This window comes from Ambystoma mexicanum, chromosome 6p, assembly GCF_040938575.1.
Source record: "Ambystoma mexicanum isolate Mex_15411 chromosome 6p, UKY_AmexF1_1, whole genome shotgun sequence".
Taxonomy (NCBI): Eukaryota; Metazoa; Chordata; class Amphibia; order Caudata; family Ambystomatidae; genus Ambystoma; species Ambystoma mexicanum.
Genome location: NC_090935.1, coordinates 476,931,988 through 476,953,525, shown reverse-complemented (window position 1 = coordinate 476,953,525; position 21,538 = coordinate 476,931,988).

Genomic DNA, 21,538 nt, shown 5'->3' with positions numbered 1-21,538 from the left:
CGGAGGAGGGGGAGTGACAGAGCACGGTGAGTTGAGGGGATGATGGGGGTCGGCGGTCTGGGGATGCATTCCCAACCTTGTTCTCTAACTTCCTTCCTTACACAGGCAACCCCCAACTCGCCTGTTGGTGCTTTTGGTCGGGGTGGGATCCGCGACGGCGCGGATCCATCCCTTACTTTCCCACCCATTAATAGTGAACGGTTGAATTAACTTTGCTGTGCAAGGGGCGATAGGGGCTTCCCAAGTTGCACGGCTGCGGAGTACTAGACTCCTGTGACATTTTGGACCAGTTGCTGTGTTTTGTATTCTGGTTTTAGTGCCGATGACCTTGAGACTGTCAAAAAGGGTTTCTGCGGCTTCTTTCTCTTTGCATGCATGCTTGGTTGGTGCTCAGCCCGGGGTATCCTTTCCGATCCAGGAAAGCATTGGCCTGCTCCGGTGTTTGGAAGAAATTGACTTTCCCCCTATGTTGGACCCTGAGGCGCGGCGGGAAGATAATTGAGTAAGAGAATTGGTTCTCTTTCAGCCTTTGTCTTGTAGCAGTAAAGGATCTTCTCTGGAACTGGACAGCTGGGGAGAAGTCTGGATAGAAGTGTATAATGTCCCCATTGTGGAGGAGCTCTCCTTTCTCCCTGGTCAGTCGCAAGATGGCGTTGCGGTCTTTATAGTTGAGTAGTTTCGCTATTATTGGCCTGGCGGGGGTCCCAGGGATTGGTTTGACAGATGGGATTCTGTGTGCTCGTTCCACGACAAAAAGGTGTGAGAGGGCATCTCGGCCGAAAAGGGTAGTGCATAGCGATTCTACAAAGTCCTCCATTTTTGTGTCAAGCTGGTGTTCTCTCACCCCAATAATCCTGATATATTGTTCCATCGGAAACGGCCTTCTAGATCTTCGCACTTGGAGATGGTGACCTTCATTTGGGTCTCGAGCTGAGAGATTCTGGCTTCTAGGGTCACTGTGCTATCATCAAGGTTGAAGACACGTTGGTCCACCTCGTTGAGGCGCTCAGTGTGGGTGTCCATTCTGTGTTGGAGGAGATCAACTTTAGAGGAGAGGCCGTCCATTTTATTGTTAAGACTCCCTATGCCCGCCTTCACGTCCAGTAAAAGACCCTTGATGTCGATTGCGGCGTTCCCTTCTGCCATTTGGTGTTCACAGTTGGTTTGGGACATCGGTTCTTCTTGGAGTCTAGGGGTTTTGGGGGCAGTTCCAGCTTCGAAGGTTAGCTTTCTTTGGGATTTGTCTGTCTTCCCCATTGGACCAGGTCTACCGGAGGCGTCTGTGCGTTATTCCTTGTGGAAGAACTTGGATTCGTGGTGCCAGTTATCACTCTATGAGAGGGAGCTTGAAGGTCGAGCTCAGTTGTGGTGTAAGTTGCTGATAATGCGCTCTCTGGGGGGACAAGGAGCCCAGTGGTGTGCTTGCCGGAAGGGGAGTCACTGCTTGGCGATGTAGGCCTGATCCCTTTAAACCCTATGGAGACGCTGCGGCAGCCCGCGCCCGCTGCTCCCCGCAGGGCCGCAGGTCTGTTTTCGCCATCGTGGCCGAGTGTGTTGTGGCGGCAGATGTGGCTTGAGCGTGTGGGACGGGGCTGGAGCAGTAAGGGAACGCAGCGAGGCAGTTGAGACTGAGTTACCTCCCAGCCCGCGCCGTACCTGTGCCGAGCAGTCTGTTACTCGGTGCCCGCCTCTGGGCTCAGCCTGTCCTTCGTGTGTTGTGCGGATCTGTTTCCTCCAGGGAGGGCCGTGGTTCTCAGGTCATCTCCTCGTTCCTGGCTGTCCGTCAGGAGATGCCGCGCCCGGCATCGGGTCCGGACGTTAGAGGTGGACCCTCTTCTCCTCTGGCTGGAGACTCATCTCCCCCACCGCGTGCCCTGGATGCCTGCTCCAGCCTTGACCACGGGCCGCGTGTCACGGATTGTTGACTCGGTGGGGGTGGGATCCAGCTCCGCTCTTCGTCCGCTGCTCACGGGTGCGCCGCACAGCACTTTTCTCAAAGGTGCAGTGGAGGGGAGGAGCCCCCGTCGCTCCGGGACTCCGCTCGGGCGCTGATGACTGCACACGGCCCCGGCCGTGGATGGGTCTACCCGGATGTCACAGGCCACGAGCGCGGGCTACCGCGTTAGGGGTCGCCGGGGCACCGATTTTTGCTGAAATTTTGCTGGTGAGCTTAGCGAGTCTAGGAGGTTTAGGCAGACTCAGGTCAGGGCAGTAGAATTCCAAAATTATGCAGGATTATTCAGGATGAATATCTGGCTGTGCGGGAGCTCGCTACAGTGTGGCCATCTTGTTTGGCCCTCTAGCGCCCTCTTTGCTTCCTTCACTCCTTGAGTCCGGCACTCTGGTGAGGGAACTCAAGCTCTGGTCGTCCTACTTCTGGAGGGTCCTTAGGAGACTCTTGGAGCTTCTGGCCAGATTGCAGACGTTTCACTAGACTCTTACAGCAGCGAAGAAGTACAGCCAATCATGGAAGATGGTCCAGTGGAGTTCGTCTCGGGGTTAGTTGGTCCCACTAACCCAAGGGAAGAAGTCGTCCCTTCCGGAGCTTCTCTTGTCGATCAGAAAAAGTGGTTTCAGCACAGCAGCAGGTCTTCACCAGACAATTCAGATGTCCAGGAGGATGCAGCAAGCTTTGTTCACAGTTTCTTCATCGAGTGTTCTTCCCAGTGGTCGACTAAGCAGGTTTCTCCCATTCATGCACAGCCTAGGCTGTCAATCACACAGCAGGGTGGCTGTCCTGGAAGGACATCCAGCCATTCAGGACTGGTTGCATTCATGGTCTCCTAGAGACAAAGGACAGGGGAGTTGTGGGAACCTTCCTCACTTCCGAAAATTTTCAGACACACTGGAGCCAGAGGTGGGTTTCAGAACTGAAGCCCGCCAAAGGCAAAACAAACAAAGGGCTCACACCTGGCTTGGCGCACAGAGTAAATACCAAGAAATACCTCATGAACAGATAATGACAAGAATTAAACCACTGCCACCCGCCATTTAAAGTAGAGGGTGTAATATAAAAAAATGTTACATGAGAATGTAGGATAAGGGGCTACTAGGTAACCCTCCCGTGCTCCATCATAAAATGTGGTGTGCTGGACCTACAAAGAGAAAAGGTAGGTAAAGTCAATCTCACTTTACTGTTCTTGGGATCGGTAGTTCACACAAGAAAAGGTATTTAAATCTCATGAGAAATCTAAAGGATTTCTCTGTGACACTGCACTGAAGCTGCTGTGTGTCGCCACGCAAAAAGTAGATGCCTATGGAGTTTGTCAGACTCCAAAATCAAAGGAAACACATAATCAAAATCAGGTCAAACCACATGAGAGAGTGAGGAAAAGGTCTCACGTACACCAGGGTTAAAATTAAAAAGTCTGTAAATCCAGCAAAAGAGCTGGGGGTCTCTAAGGTTGAAGGGAATAAGCACAGAAATCTGAATTCTCCCTTACCCTCGTCCCTCCCAGACTAAGGGACAGGAAGATTTAATCCACTACTGGATGAATCTCCTAATCCAGTTGGTCTTACTTTCTGGAGAGACCATCAGCATTTTGGTGATTACACCCAGACCTGTGTTCTATGGTAGAATCAAACCCTTGCAGGCTGAATGACCCTCTCCACAATTTTGGATTCTCCCCCTTCATCTGCATTTACCATCTCAAGGGTTGGTGGCCTATCTTAATAATGTATGGCCTAGACTTCTTCAGAGACCACACAATGGCAAAACACACACATTCAATAGTTGCCAACTTTGTCTCATGGCCCTTCAGTTTCCTACTGATGAAGCAGATAGGGTGTTCCCTGCCTTTCTCATCCAGTTGGCTCATAATTGCACCTATGCCTGTGTTAGAAGCATCTGTTTGCACAATGAAGATTGGTTGTAGCCAGGAGCTCTTAAGACTGGAGCTTGACAAAGTGCATTCCTCATTCCACCTAACTTTCATGGGGAATTTGGGTGAGGAGATCACATTCAAGGGAAAAGGTATGGTCCCATAGTTCTCTATAAAGTCTCTGTACTACACAGTGAGACCCAGGAAGGCTCTCACTGGGGTCTGAGTAGTAGGGGTGCCCCGGTCATGTACAGCTTGTACTTTGCTAGACAATTACCTTATTTCACCTCTTCCTACCTCATGTCCAAGGTAGACCACTTTACCCTTACCACTGTGACATTTACTAGCCTTTATGGTCAGATGGGCCTGTTTCGGGGCTTGCAAAACATATCCTAGGTGGTGAGGATGCTCTTCCCAAGTAGGGCTGAACACTGCAATGTCATCCAAGTATGCCATGCAGAAGTCCTCTATCTCATTCAGAACTTGCTTCACCATCCTCTGAAATGCAGCAGGTGCATTCTTGATTCCAAAAGGCATAACCTTAAACAGGTAGAGCCCTCGTGGGGTGAAAAATGCAGTTGTTTCATTGACATGGTCTGTCAGAGCTATTTGCCAATAGCCTGAGGTCAGGTCAAATGTACTGAGGAACTTGGCTGAACCAAGGTTGTCCACCAGCTAATCTGTCCTGGGTAAAGGATGGGCATCGGTTGTGGTGCCTGTACTAAGAGCTCCATAGTCCACACAGAATCTCAACTCTGGTCTGCTTTTGGGACTAGGAAACCTCCTCGCCTGCCCATCTGGACCTTACGTATTTAAAGATATAAATGGAATCAAAATTAAGCAACAGATCAATTGTCACTTGAAATATGTTATCTATGCTATCATATGTACTTGCATCCTCCTATACATTGGGATCACAATTTGAGAACTGAGAGTATGCATAAGAGAACACATATCAGCAATTGGCAGCCAGGATAAAAACTTACCACTGTCATAACACTGGCAAAACCACCACCGACTGGAAAACAAAAGAGACATTAAATTTGTTGGTTTGCAAAAGGTCCAGATGGGCAGACGAGGAAGAAACCAGGAGTTAAGATTACGACAAGCCGAAGCCAGACTCATTTGTCAATTTAAAACTGTAGAATTCGGTCTAAATTCTGACAATGAAATGGTTCACTTCCTGTAAAAATGCTTAACAAGAAAGTGCAATAATGTCATGAATTAATGCAACAAAGGAAAGCAACTCAGTCCAATTATTATCAAAACCTTGTTACTAAATTATATTTAACAGGTGAAGCGGAGAGAGAGAAACTATCTCCCCTTCTTTTGATCAAGAAAAGGTGAGTACATTGACCACAATCCACTGCAACCAAGCACTGAAAAAGGATTACCATGTGGTTATTAACGAGTTTTCCATTTAAAAAATGTTTATCATTATGATGGGATTTCCTACGTATACTAACACATGTAACACGCGAATTAGGTACCACAGGTGGCTAGGATGTAACAAGTGGAGGTTGAGAACCACAACAACCACAATGCACCTATAACATTGAGTCACATTGTATTGCCAGTAAACCAATCCAAATAGCTAAATACAACAATCACAGGATTCTAGCATTCATGACTGATAGTATGCCAAAATATTTAGACTAGTACGCTATTTTATTATCACGCGTTATTTTGCTTCACGTAGATAAGGGTCATTATATAAGGGACAAAGAATGATATGCAAATGGATATTTCCCATCTGTGAAAGGTACAGTGAGCAAAAAGCGTGTGCTGCAAACTCTCACCTCAGAACAGGTTATCATGCCATGTTCTCTCTGGAGAGGAGCGCCTGCTACCTTTTGTGAAATATGTGTAAGGAACTTGGGGTTGGTCACCCTAAGTTACCTGGGGGTAACCAGACGTGGTCTCCCTGCTCACTGTGCTCAGAGAAGCACAGCTTCACCTCACTGATGAGGCCCAACAAGGCTGAAACACGTGTATGGGGTTGCTGTCGGTACTCTTGTTCAGAGAGGAATTGCCATAGCATTTCGGTGCTGGACTGCCCATGTGGGCGGGACAAAGACTGATATGCAAATGGATATTTCCCATCTGTGAAAGGTACAGTGAGCAAAAATCGTGTGCTGCAAACTCTCACCTCAGAAAAGGTTATCATGCCATGTTCTCTCTGGAGAGGATCGCCTGCTACCTTTTGTGAAATATCATTATATATAATATAAAATATATTTTTTATATTTCACTTGGGACTGATAATACGGATACAAAACATAAGTACATTATCAAATGATAATTATGCAGAAGAATACAGGGCATTTCCAATACTTTTTTGTATCACTTTGAATTGACACACAATTGGGATAAATAAAACATACCCACAGTCAGGGCAGACACGGCAAATGAGCCCATAACATGGCCGCCATACATGTCCCTGTAACTGAAATGAAGGTAGGACAAACACACACAAACAAGCCTATCAACAACAAGGGAACGCCCAGCGAGGACGCCACTCTACACAACGCTTGAAGCAGAAGAACCATATTTTTGAGGTAAACCCTTAAACTTGCGGGAAGCCCACCAAAAAACAGGGGCTTGTATTATTTTGTCCCGCATTCTCAGGAACATGCAGTGACGCATGCGCATATTCTTTTTGATCTCAGAAGTAGCAAATGCGCTCATTTTGAATCTCAAACTTGAATGCAAATTATAATGTTGCACTAACTGAATGACATATAATTCACGCAATGTGGTGCAAGAACACGGTTTACTGAGGACCGCATAGTTTTATGAACCATACATCCTAACCATGAAAGTTAATACCTAAATTGCAACAGCTTGACTTACTAATATTTGAGTATGTGCTCACAGTAAATGTTTCAAAAACAGCCTTGATGAATTTCTTAGGTTATAAAGGACTAGTAACATACCATATTTTGCCAATTTCCCATATAGGAGGGATTGAGCCCTAGAATCACAATAATGCCACGATGAAGCCATACACCTTGGATGCTATTACTTATAGGGTAAGACATACATATACTTTGTGACAAATTGCACTTTGTAAATGGTAGAATGCAGGAACAGCAAGAATTGTAAATTAAATAACCTATGCTACACAGCCACCAGTTCCCTCACCGCCGTCACCACCCTCACCTCCCCAGGCCCTGTGATGCAGGTATATAGGAACACAGGGGGTAATTCACAGAAATCAGCGCACAAGTGGCGCACGCGGCTGGCACACAGTGTGTGCGTGTGGCAGACTGCGCCAGCCTGGTGCACCAAAACTCATTTCAGCGCACAGTGTATTCATGGATTTCAACATCCAGAACCACCCGTGGCGAAGAGTGGTGCTGCGACCCTGCAGCAGTGCCAGTTACGCCCCCAACCCTGCCCCGTGCGCCATGAACAGCGCACAAATCCCGTACATGGCACACAGGCCAGTGGACCAGCATACAGCCCCCCAACCACGAAAACACGTGTAAAACTCCCCTCTCGCGCTAGCGAATTCGCGTGTAAAACTCCCTGCGCACCCCCAGAATACAAATGGCAAGTATGCACATCAGCACATCAGCACATCAGCACATGTCCGTCACACAATGGGTGCAAGTGAATGAGAAAACACACGTCGTGACATGCATGAAACCACGCATTGAAGTAAGAAAAAAAATATGTATTGAACACAAAAGCAAGGGGATTAAATGAAATCACACAACAATGGAAATAATAAATAAAAAACAGCATGTCCCAAAAACCCCCCAAAAAAAACATGAAAGCACAATCCAAATAAATCCAAATGAAAACGGGTCCAAAGTGTCCGTCCAGCAAACCGAATACAAAAAATAAATATAAGAATAATCCATTGCTCCGTGGTGAACCAAAAAAAACATTTTTTTAGAAATGCAGTCTCCAACTATATACAAAGATCAAATCCAGGGTCCATAAACCCAACTATAGAAAGGAAACCTACAAAAAACCCTAGCTAATAAAAAACTATCTACAAAAAGGTGTGGCATAGTCCAAGCGCCCCAAATGAAAGAAAAACAAATGAAACCTAGCACTAACTAACTATATACAATGGCGGCGGGCAAGTCCTACGGCTCACTAGTTGATTTCCCGGGCCAGGGCATCATCGAACTCCTATTCAACGTCCTGGAGGCGGGCCTGTTCCCCAGCCCGAGGTCTCGCAGGGATAACGCCATATCCACATCCAACTCCCTGCGAATTCCCTCGACCCACTCAGCCTGCCTCAGCACCCTGCGCATGGAGTTCTCTGCCCTGACCATTATGAGCCGTGCCTCCTCCGCCCGCCTCAGCCCCGCATCTATCCGCTAGCCCGACTGCTGCCACATGGAAGACACTCCCATTCCAGGGTCCTCCTGCCCTCCGGCCGATTCCTGCCCCTCTGATGTAGAGGGCCCCGAGCCATGATGCCTCCCATGTGGAGCCTGCCGCTGTCTCTGACGCAACTGTCTCTGCCAGCACGACACATCCAGGTTGATGGAATCCACCGGAGACGTCGTGCACGTGCCCTGCACGATGCTGCCGGCACATCCTCCAACTGCTGGGGTCCAGTTGCTGGGGTGTCCACCACTGCTGGACCTCCGACTCCCGACTGTGGCAGGGATGTGATCTCCACCGAGCTGGCTGCGTTGGTCAGGGCAGGTCCACAGGGGCCCTGGTGGCATCTGGGCCAGAAGATGGCATGGAGAACGACTGGCGCATAGTCTCCACAGAGGAGGAGAGGGCCGCCAGAGTGCCCGACACATGTACGAAACCCCCGACCAAGGCCCCTCCCAGCTGGGCCATGTTGGCACGCAGCTCTTTGTGATGACGTGCATGCTCCCCCCAGGAAGCACGCACGTCATCACGAATGTCATGCGTGTGCAATGTGACACCAATCAGGACGGCCTCCATACGGTCACGGGTCCTCTCGTCCGCAGGTAGAGGAGTGTCAGATGATGTGGACCTCCCACTTACCTGCGGATGGGCCTGGGATGGGGCATCCCTGCTGGTGCATGGTGGTGCAGTCACAAGGACAGTGACGTGCACAGGCCGCTCCACGGCGACCTGTGCTGCCTCCTGCCCCTGCCGCTGGACTGTACCACTTGCACCAGTGGTACCACCCCGACCAGGCCCCATGTGCGGCTCAGTAGCGGCCTCCTCCTCCTCTGTGGAAACCACCAATCTGGATGGCTCCACACCATTTTCCGCCATCGCAAGCCCCTGTGGGGGCTCACCCACCCCTTCTGCTGCAACGTAGTGGCAGACGCAGCACCAGTCCCCTCGCTCCCAGATGATGGTAATTCCTGGGAGGGTGACTGGGCCTTGCATCGCCGGCCGGTGGAGGCCACCCCCGCCGCTTTGCTCCACAGCGCGGTCTCCGCCCTCTTCTTCACTCACCACTGTGTAGAGGGAAACATAGAACACAAGCATCAGGGTACTGTACAATAGTCCCCTAGACAGGAAGCAATAGCACATGAGTGGCACTGTCAAACGTCACTTACATCATGTACCTCCACAACACATGGGTCAGTGCAGGCAACACAAATGCAGAAACAGCCATGGCGCATGCAAAGAACATTTGCATACATGTCCAAGGAACTGTTGAAACATACGATGGTGGTTTGAAACTCACATGCATCATGGCTCATACTGATCACATGCACACACATCACTGTAGACTCATCCATCTGGCCTCGTACACCCCAGACACAGTGGAGACAAGGATGACTAGGCTGCATCAGTGAATCGGAACATTGTCATGGACATGTGTCATGCATCCATGGCGTTTACAAGTCACAAACACGGTACTCAGACACATAGACATGTACACCATATATGTCCTTGACAGCAGCACCCATCTCTCACACCCCATCCATGTCCAACAACAGAGACAGGTATGCATTCATGTGTGCATTCCGCATGTTGCCCCGCATGTTGCATTGTAATACATGCACCATCCATGTGGTTCACGCATGACTGGTCTCAAATGCAGCACCATGATGTCCCTGCACACACACATCCATACATGGCCAATGTCACACATACAGGCAAGTAGCTGACTACCAGCACACTGCAACATGCCCTGTTTCACACAGCATTGCATGGCCACTTACTGCTCGACTCCAGATGGGCCTGCATCCTGAGGATCTGGTGGCGAAGCACTGGGCGAATGCGCTCCAGGACCCTCATCTGCTGGTTGGTAGGCTGGCCCCGGCGTCCCACTGCATCTTCTGCCTCTAAGAGGCGCCGGGCCTTCTTGAGGGTCCTGGACTTGTAGTCCTCCCAGCGCTTCTGGACGTGTTTCATGTCGCGGGGTGCCACCCCCCGTGTTGATGGCACCCACTATGTCCGTCCAGATCCTCCTCCGTCCTTCCTTGTCGGCGCGCGATGGTGTGAAGAGGGCATCATACTGCCCCAGGACTTGCTCCACCAGGATGCCAACTTCTTCGGAAGTAAAGCTGGCAGCCCTCTGCCTCTCTGGCTGGGGGTTGCCACTGGTGACGGAAAGTGTTGTGTCGGACATGGCAACCCCTGATGCAGGTGTGGATGGGAAACTGGGTCCTGGGGCTGGGCTGTGGAGTGATGGAACACCAGTGGGGAGTCTTCTGTTCCAGCAGGGGTGGTCACTGCAACTGGACCCCTGCAGATGACAGATGTGCAGGCACCAAATGGCAGGGCACGGTGGCAGCAGGCAGGCAGGCAGAAGCATATGGCTCGTGGGAGGCTACTCGGGGCTCTGGGGGGCAGGAAAATGGCCTTCTGGGCAGGAGCGTGGTCTTCCGTGTGTTGTTGCGTGGCCAGCTTGATACGGCGTGATTTGGCACGTTAAAAAACTGCATGCAAGGCCCTTAGCGCGTAAGCGCGTCTGTGACGTTACGTGCATGGGCATTCGCATCTATCCGCTGGCCCGACTGCTGCCACATGGAAGACACTCCCATTCCAGGGTCCTCCTGCCCTCCGGCCGATGCCTGCCCCTCTGATGTTGATGGCCCCGAGCCATGATGCCTCCCATGTGGAGCCTGCCGCTGTCTCCGACGCAACTGTCTCTGCCAGCACGACACATCCAGGTTGATGGAATCCACCGGTGCCGTCGTGCACGTGCCCTGCACGATGCTGCCGGCACATCCTCCAACTGCTGGGGTCCAGTTGCTGGGGTGTCCACCCCTGCTGGACCTCCGACTCCCGACTGTGGCAGGGATGTGATCTCCACCGAGCTGGCTGCGTTGGTCAGGGCAGGTCCACAGGGGCCCTGGTGGCATCTGGGCCAGAAGATGGCATGGAGAACGACTGGCGCATAGTCTCCACAGAGGAGGAGAGGGCCGCCAGAGTGCCCGACACATGTACGAAACCCCCGACCAAGGCCCCTCCCAACTGGGCCATGTTGGCACGCAGCTCTTTGTGATGACGTGCATGCCCCCCCCAGGAAGCACGCACGTCATCACGAATGTCATGCGTGTGCAATGTGACACCAATCATGACGGCCTCCATACGGTCACGGGTCCTCTCGTCCGCAGGTAGAGGAGTGTCAGATGATGTGGACCTCCCACCTACCTGCGGACGGGCCTGGAATGGGGCATCCATGCTGGTGCATGGTGGTGCTGTCACAGGGACAGTGACATGCACAGGCCGCTCCACGGCGACCTGTGCTGCCTCCTGCCCCTGGACTGTACCACTTGCACCAGTGGTACCACCCCGACCAGGCCCCATGTGCGGCTTAGTAGCAGCCTCCTCCTCCTCTGTGGAAACCACCAATCTGGATGGCTCCACACCATTTTCTGCCGTCGCAAGCCCCTGTGGGGGCTCACCCACCCCTTCTGCTGCAACGTAGTGGCAGACGCAGCACCAGTCCCCTCGCTCCCAGATGATGGTAATTCCTGGGAGGGTGACTGGGCCTTGCATCGCCGGCCGGTGGAGGCCACCCCCGCTGCTTTGCTCCACAGCGCGGTCTCCGCCCTCTTCTTCACTCACCGCTGTGTAGAGGGAAACATAGAACACAAGCATCAGGGTACTGTACAATAGTCCCCTAGACAGGAAGCAATAGCACATGAGTGGCACTGTCAAACGTCACTTACATCATGTATCTCCACAACACATGGGTCAGTGCAGGCAACACAAATGCAGAAACAGCCATGGCGCATGCAAAGAACATTTGCATACATGTCCAAGGAACTGTTGAAACATACGATGTGGTTCGAAACTCACATGCATCATGGCTCATACTGATCACATGCACACACATCACTGTAGACTCATCCATCTGGCCTCGTACACCCCAGACACAGTGAAGACAAGGATGACTAGGCTGCATCAGTGAATCGGAACATTGTCATGGATATGTGTCATGCATCCATGGCGTTTACAAGTCACAAACACGGTACTCAAACACATAGACATGTACACCATATATGTCCTTGACAGCAGCACCCATCTCTCACACCCCATCCATGTCCAACAACAGAGACAGTTATGCATTCATGTGTGCATTCCGCATGTTGCCCCGCATGTTGCATTGTAATACATGCACCATCCATGTGGTTCATGCATGACTGGTCTCAAATGCAGCACCATGATGTTCCTGCACACACACATCCATACATGGCCATTGTCACACATACAGGCAAGTAGCTGACTACCAGCACACTGCAACATGCCCTGTTTCACACAGCATTGCATGGCCACTTACTGCTCGACTCCAGACGGGCCTGCATCCTGAGGATCTGGTGGCGAAGCACTGGGCGAATGCGCTCCAGGAACCTCATCTGCTGGTTGGTAGGCTGGCCCGGCGTCCCACTGCATCTTCTGCCTCTAAGAGGCGCTGGGCCTTCTTGAGGGTCCTGGACTTGTAGTCCCCCCAGCGCTTCTGGACGTGTTTCATGTCGCACGGTGCCACCCCCTGTGTTGATGGCACCCACTATGTCCGTCCAGATCCTCCTCCGTCCTTCCTTGTCGGCGCGCGATGGTGTGAAGAGGGCATCATACTTCCCCAGGACTTGCTCCACCAGGATGCCAACTTCTTCGGAAGTGAAGCTGGCAGCCCTCTGCCTCTCTGGCTGGGGGTTGCCACTGGTGCCGGAAAGTGTTGTGTCGGACATGGCAACCCCCGATGCAGGTGTGGATGGGAAACTGGGTCCTGGGGCTGGGCTGTGGAGTGATGGAACACCAGTGGGGAGTCTTCTTTTCCAGCAGGGGTGGTCACTGCAACTGGACCCCTGCAGATGACAGATGTGCAGGCACCAAATGGCAGGGCACGGTGGCAGCAGGCAGGCAGGCAGAAGCATATGGCTCGTGGGAGGCTACTCGGGGCTCTGGGGGGCAGGAAAATGGCCTTCTGGGCAGGAGCGTGGTCTTCCGTGTGTTGTTGCGTGGCCAGCTTGATACGGCGTGATTTGGCATGTTAAAAAACTGCATGTCAGTGTGTAATTCGAGGAAAGGCCCTTAGCGCGTAAGCGCGTCTGTGACGTTACGTGCGTGGGCATTCCCCTCGTGACGGGTGCGGAGTGAATTAGCATGTGAAAAAAATACACGTCCGCGTGTAAATGCATGTAATCCGAGGAAAGGGCCTAAGTGCGTAAGAGAAGTGATGTGCGCGCGTGTCCCTCAGCACGGGTTAAAGGTGAGCGGGTCCCGGCAGTTCACTGTATGTGCCTTTCGTGGAGACCAACGTGTGTGTTGCTACTTCGTGTTGTTTCGCGCGCCATCACAACTTCACAGCGGATCAAGGACGTATCTCTTCTTTTGGCAGGGCTATTGGCTACACATGTTTTTCATTATCACGCTAGTCTGACAGTGAATTGTGCATGCTATTTTTCCCACTGCGGGTGCCCTGTGTATCGCGTATCTGTTTTCGAGGTCATAGTAGTATGCGTGTCCCACGCGTATGTGTTTTTCGTGTCCCTAGGTGCCACTGTGTACTGCGGGAGGTTAATTCCACACACGTGGTCTACCGGGGGTTGCGTGCACGGTTTTACAGCAGTTTTGGGGTGCCTGAGCATTGCGTGACCCATCACCGGGGTCATATACAGCCTTGCAGGTGCAGGGGTGCTGTTAATATCTTGTATCCCACCCCCTTCACCCCAATTGCCCAGGACAATCGTCATGTACACCTCCCATTGGCACTACTCCATCTGTGCTGGCACTACTCCATCTGTGCCATGGCTGGGAGGCCATGTAAGGTGAGGGGTGCCTCAGCTGGGCGTACTCCACATGGCGGGCGTTGTCAGAGACGTGGCCGGGGTGACCAGGGAGTAAGGGGACTCCAGGGTGTCCAGGGTGGCTGCAGAGGGGGAAGAGGCAGGGGTGCGGCAGCTCGGCACGATGTTGTGCCACATGTTGGTGCAGTCATGCCACCACCCCCGCAGCTCCAGGAGACGTAGTTCTTGCATCTGGCACTGGCGCCCATGTGACCCGGCAGTCCGTTTCATCGACTGCCACAGGCCCAAGGGTAGTGGTAGTTGCAGGTGCAGCTGTGGACACCACCACCCAGGCTCAGGTTCTGCCAGCGCAGGCTGCGTTGGCACTTGAAGAGTCCATGGAAGATTTCCAGGTGGTCAGGAGGCACACCGAAGGTGCACACAGGGCTGCCCTGACCGAGGCATGTGTCCTTGGGACAGTAATGTCATCTGCTGCCCCGACAAGCCGGGTGTTGGCAAGTGCAGGGGCAGATGCAGCCAACACCACCCCAGTTTTGAGTCTACCAACCAGGACAGTCCCGGTCAATGACCCTGGCACAGCGGATGTTGCTGCGCAGGGTCCATTCCAGGGCACCCAGCAGACACTGACGCAAGTCAGGGGTTCACTCCATTTTCCACCTGCCACTCCCTCAGCTCATTCCACCAGCGCCACTGCCGATACTGGCATTTGCCAGCCAGGGTCTGGACCAGCGTCCAAGCGGAGGAAGGTTGCACCAGCAGTAGAGGCTGGGACCCCAGACACAGCTACGGCATGTCAAGGAAGAAGCCTTTCTGCAAGCAGGAACTGGACTTTCTCGTGGACTACGTGCGGGAACACAACCATGACATGCTAGTGGGGCCTGTTAAAATGGATTTCTGAACTCTGACCTGGAGGGGCAGAGGTTCAGAAGGCCAGCCTAGTTTCTTGGAACAGGGTAACCTCTGGACAAGAGAGACCAATCAGGGTAGCGATGGCGGCGGTCAAGACTAAGTCTCAAGAGGGGTGAGGATGACTGAAAGACCTCAATGAGCACACAAAGCAAGGACACTTACAAATTACTCCAGTCAGGTGTTATATTAAAAATATAGACACATTTATTACAAGGCCTTTGTAACATCGACCATAGCAAAGAATCACAATAATACTGAAGTAAACCAACACATCACAATCAATACAATATATATACAAGACTGAGGGGTCTAAGGAGTTAAACGCACGTAATATGTAGACCACCTAGATGGGGAGGAAAACAGGCAGTGCAAGTAATCATTAAACCCAGTTCGACATCAGAAATACACCTAAGAGGCAGTCCAAGCCCTATGAAGAGAGGAGCCTTATGCTAAATAGAACATGCATGCGCTTGTGCCAATGGACAAAATAGGGTCTCTTCAAGGGTCTCTGACGGTTCAGGAAGGTGGATGAAGAACAAGTCCCCACTACTCAAGCAAGACCTCCACTTGCAGGCAAAGGCAGGGTGAGAGTGCGGGATGGAGCTGCTATTTCTCAACAGCGGTAGAAAAGAAATGGGTTCCTGCGCTAGGGGCCACCGGTTGGGCTATGGACTACTCACCGGTCCCCGACGCAGGCAGACCCAGACTTCGCCAGTTCAGTTCACTTTGCTGGCAGGTTTGGATGCAACAAGCAGGACGTCTCAACACCGTGTAGTTTCCGCGGTAGCAGGTTTCAGGGTCAAGGGGGTCACAAGTGCAGCGATCTTGCACAGGTCGTTGCCATAGCAGGGCAACACGGTAACCGCCTATACTCCGGTCCGGGCGCACTCGTCTCAATGCAGACCTGGGAATGCCAAGTGTACGAAATTCGGTGTGAGGGTGCCGAGGACACAGAGCAAGCAGGATACCAAGTTTCGAGGGCTTCCTCGAAATGGCAGCAGTGACAGAGCAAACGCCCCATGTAAGCTGGTCAGCCCACTGGTTGGCCAGGGACACTTTCGAAGAGGCTTACTTGCAGGGTTTGATGAAGGTGCCGAGAATAGTTGGTCCCACTATTCCAATGGGTCGAAGCGCCTTCGCAGACCTTCTAGGACGATCAGATGCAGAGGGGTCTCGCAGGACGACAGCAGGCTCAGGGTGCCAAACCTTCAGCGGGTCACCAGTGGTTCCTCGACTCAGCTTCTTGTTGCAGGATACTTGGCTCCTTATCCTTTGTTCATGTGGACTCAGGAGATCGACATCGTAGTGGTGTTTTCGGCCTCGTCTTATCCAAAGTTCCCTTTGCCCCAAAACGGAGAGGACCCAATGGGAGATCTGCCCACAAACACTCACTCCATACGTGGACCAATCGCGGACCACGGTAGTCCCAGGCATTCAGGACACTCCAGACTCTCTGGCACCCAGGATGTGTATTGGGAACAGACATCCAAGCCCACATCCTGGAGGCACACACACAAGACATGCAGAAGCCCACGAAAGCTTTGGGTTTCGCAGGAAAGTGCATGACCAAATAAGGACTGACCCGGGTCGGCTCGACCTGGGGAAGGTGAAGGGGCAAGATGGCCAAAGGACAGGACAAAGAACTGTGTGGCATGCCCATTTTGGAGCCAGGCCACCTATTTGTGCCAAACACGGTAAGCGCGGATAACATGGCAAAAAAGGGTTCAAAACATAAGATAAATGATAGCTGCCGCCAGTCCTGTCCGTGACACACCTGCACAGTTCATAATAAGTCCAGCGAGAGTTTCTAGGGCCTTTGGAATGACTAGAGACCCAAGGGTGCGGTAAAGTAAGTTACATTGCACTCTTGTTATATGTTGCACAAAAGCTGCAACATGAGGAAAAGACTAGGGGAAATTAAGTCTCCCAGTACTGACTGTCTAAAGGGCATGTCAGTTTCCACATAAGAAGTGAATGAAATCCCAGAGGAGTGCGGCGGAGGGCTGCGCTTCTCTGGCAAAGGTTAGATCAGGGTGTAAAACAGCAGCAAAAAGTATGGGGGTTGACACATGGAGGGAAAATTACATTAAATATGAAATCTTTTCTAACACTTGCCCTTCCCAGACTATTCTTAGAGAGACACAGCTCCTCCCTACTGATGAGGTTCAACCAGACCGAAACACGTGTCTGGGGATGCTGTTGGTACTCTTGTTCAGAGGAGAATTGCCTAGCATTTCGGTGCTGGACTGCCCCAGGGCAGGACAAAGACTGATATGTTTAGGATATTTCTTCTCTGTGAAAGATAGTGAGCTAAAGACTCTGGGTAAGTCTCTCGCAACCAGGACTAATGTCTGGCAGAGGGACTCCCAGGACCCCCCTTGTTAATCTGCATATGCAAGTAACTTTGGGTCTCACCCTAAGTTACTAGGGGAATCCAGACGTGGACCCCTTGCTCACTATTCTTAGAGAGACACAGCTCCTCCCTACTGATGAGGTTCAACCAGACCGAAACACGTGTCTGGGGATGCTGTTGGTACTCTTGTTCAGAGGAGAATTGCCTAGCATTTCGGTGCTGGACTGCCCCAGGGCAGGACAAAGACTGATATGTTTAGGATATTTCTTCTCTGTGAAAGATAGTGAGCTAAAGACTCTGGGTAAGTCTCTCGCAACCAGGACTAATGTCTGGCAGAGGGACTCCCAGGACCCCCCTTGTTAATCTGCATATGCAAGTAACTTTGGGTCTCACCCTAAGTTACTAGGGGAATCCAGACGTGGACCCCTTGCTCACTATTCTTAGAGAGACACAGCTCCTCCCTACTGATGAGGTTCAACCAGACCGAAACACGTGTCTGGGGATGCTGTTGGTACTCTTGTTCAGAGGAGAATTGCCTAGCATTTCGGTGCTGGACTGCCCCAGGGCAGGACAAAGACTGATATGTTTAGGATATTTCTTCTCTGTGAAAGATAGTGAGCTAAAGACTCTGGGTAAGTCTCTCGCAACCAGGACTAATGTCTGGCAGAGGGACTCCCAGGACCCCCCTTGTTAATCTGCATATGCAAGTAACTTTGGGTCTCACCCTAAGTTACTAGGGGAATCCAGACGTGGACCCCTTGCTCACTATTCTTAGAGAGACACAGCTCCTCCCTACTGATGAGGTTCAACCAGACCGAAACACGTGTCTGGGGATGCTGTTGGTACTCTTGTTCAGAGGAGAATTGCCTAGCATTTCGGTGCTGGACTGCCCCAGGGCAGGACAAAGACTGATATGTTTAGGATATTTCTTCTCTGTGAAAGATAGTGAGCTAAAGACTCTGGGTAAGTCTCTCGCAACCAGGACTAATGTCTGGCAGAGGGACTCCCAGGACCCCCCTTGTTAATCTGCATATGCAAGTAACTTTGGGTCTCACCCTAAGTTACTAGGGGAATCCAGACGTGGACCCCTTGCTCACTATTCTTAGAGAGACACAGCTCCTCCCTACTGATGAGGTTCAACCAGACCGAAACACGTGTCTGGGGATGCTGTTGGTACTCTTGTTCAGAGGAGAATTGCCTAGCATTTCGGTGCTGGACTGCCCCAGGGCAGGACAAAGACTGATATGTTTAGGATATTTCTTCTCTGTGAAAGATAGTGAGCTAAAGACTCTGGGTAAGTCTCTCGCAACCAGGACTAATGTCTGGCAGAGGGACTCCCAGGACCCCCCTTGTTAATCTGCATATGCAAGTAACTTTGGGTCTCACCCTAAGTTACTAGGGGAATCCAGACGTGGACCCCTTGCTCACTATTCTTAGAGAGACACAGCTCCTCCCTACTGATGAGGTTCAACCAGACCGAAACACGTGTCTGGGGATGCTGTTGGTACTCTTGTTCAGAGGAGAATTGCCTAGCATTTCGGTGCTGGACTGCCCCAGGGCAGGACAAAGACTGATATGTTTAGGATATTTCTTCTCTGTGAAAGATAGTGAGCTAAAGACTCTGGGTAAGTCTCTCGCAACCAGGACTAATGTCTGGCAGAGGGACTCCCAGGACCCCCCTTGTTAATCTGCATATGCAAGTAACTTTGGGTCTCACCCTAAGTTACTAGGGGAATCCAGACGTGGACCCCTTGCTCACTATTCTTAGAGAGACACAGCTCCTCCCTACTGATGAGGTTCAACCAGACCGAAACACGTGTCTGGGGATGCTGTTGGTACTCTTGTTCAGAGGAGAATTGCCTAGCATTTCGGTGCTGGACTGCCCCAGGGCAGGACAAAGACTGATATGTTTAGGATATTTCTTCTCTGTGAAAGATAGTGAGCTAAAGACTCTGGGTAAGTCTCTCGCAACCAGGACTAATGTCTGGCAGAGGGACTCCCAGGACCCCCCTTGTTAATCTGCATATGCAAGTAACTTTGGGTCTCACCCTAAGTTACTAGGGGAATCCAGACGTGGACCCCTTGCTCACTATTCTTAGAGAGACACAGCTCCTCCCTACTGATGAGGTTCAACCAGACCGAAACACGTGTCTGGGGATGCTGTTGGTACTCTTGTTCAGAGGAGAATTGCCTAGCATTTCGGTGCTGGACTGCCCCAGGGCAGGACAAAGACTGATATGTTTAGGATATTTCTTCTCTGTGAAAGATAGTGAGCTAAAGACTCTGGGTAAGTCTCTCGCAACCAGGACTAATGTCTGGCAGAGGGACTCCCAGGACCCCCCTTGTTAATCTGCATATGCAAGTAACTTTGGGTCTCACCCTAAGTTACTAGGGGAATCCAGACGTGGACCCCTTGCTCACTATTCTTAGAGAGACACAGCTCCTCCCTACTGATGAGGTTCAACCAGACCGAAACACGTGTCTGGGGATGCTGTTGGTACTCTTGTTCAGAGGAGAATTGCCTAGCATTTCGGTGCTGGACTGCCCCAGGGCAGGACAAAGACTGATATGTTTAGGATATTTCTTCTCTGTGAAAGATAGTGAGCTAAAGACTCTGGGTAAGTCTCTCGCAACCAGGACTAATGTCTGGCAGAGGGACTCCCAGGACCCCCCTTGTTAATCTGCATATGCAAGTAACTTTGGGTCTCACCCTAAGTTACTAGGGGAATCCAGACGTGGACCCCTTGCTCACTATTCTTAGAGAGACACAGCTCCTCCCTACTGATGAGGTTCAACCAGACCGAAACACGTGTCTGGGGATGCTGTTGGTACTCTTGTTCAGAGGAGAATTGCCTAGCATTTCGGTGCTGGACTGCCCCAGGGCAGGACAAAGACTGATATGTTTAGGATATTTCTTCTCTGTGAAAGATAGTGAGCTAAAGACTCTGGGTAAGTCTCTCGCAACCAGGACTAATGTCTGGCAGAGGGACTCCCAGGACCCCCCTTGTTAATCTGCATATGCAAGTAACTTTGGGTCTCACCCTAAGTTACTAGGGGAATCCAGACGTGGACCCCTTGCTCACTATTCTTAGAGAGACACAGCTCCTCCCTACTGATGAGGTTCAACCAGACCGAAACACGTGTCTGGGGATGCTGTTGGTACTCTTGTTCAGAGGAGAATTGCCTAGCATTTCGGTGCTGGACTGCCCCAGGGCAGGACAAAGACTGATATGTTTAGGATATTTCTTCTCTGTGAAAGATAGTGAGCTAAAGACTCTGGGTAAGTCTCTCGCAACCAGGACTAATGTCTGGCAGAGGGACTCCCAGGACCCCCCTTGTTAATCTTCCCAGACTAAGGACAGGGGGAACTAATCCACCCCTGGATGAGTTTCTTGTTCAGGTCGGTTAAACATTCTGGACAACCCATCAGCAGTGCTATGTTGGGCGCCTGGCCTATGCTCAATAGTGAAGTCAAAGCCTTGCAGACTTATGGACCACCTAAGCAACTTTGGATTCTCTCCCTTCATGTTCATTAGCCACGTTAAGGGCGTATGGTCAGTTTGCACAGTGAAGTGGGTCCCATAGAGGTAGGGCCTCAGCTTCCATAGGGCCCACACAACAGAGAAACATTCTTTCTCTACGGTGGACCATCTGAGCTCTCTGTCCTTAAGCTGGTGACTAATGAAGCCAATAGGGTGTTCCTTACCCTTCTCATCTACTTGCGATAGTACAGCGCCTATCCCAGTGTCAGAGGCATCTGTCTGCACAATAAAAGGTCTTTGGTAATCAGGGGCCCTGAGCACAGGGGCCTGGAACAAGGAGTCTTTTAAGCCATGGAAGGCCTTCTCACACTCCTCAGTCCAAGTTACCTTCTTGGGTTTATTTGGAGTAATGAGGGCAGTCAGAGGGGCAGCTATGGTGCCATAGTCTGGCATGACATTTCTGTAGTACCCAGTGAGTCTTAAGAAGGCTCTCATTGGGTCTGTGTAGTGGGGGTAGGCCAGTCTTGTACTGCTTGTACTTTACTGGGTAGAGGCTGTATCCTCCCTCCACCTACTTCATGTCCAAGGTAAACCACTGTGCCTTGTCCAATCTGGCATTTACTGGCCTTTATGGTCAAGTGGGCCTTCTGAAGAGCCTGTAACACAATCCCAAGGTGATTCACATGGTCTTCCCAGGTGGCATTGAAAACTGCTATATCATCCAGATATGCAAGACAGAATTTTGTCCAACCCATTCAGCACATGATTCACAAGCCTCTGGAATGTGGCAGGTACATTCTTCAACCCAAA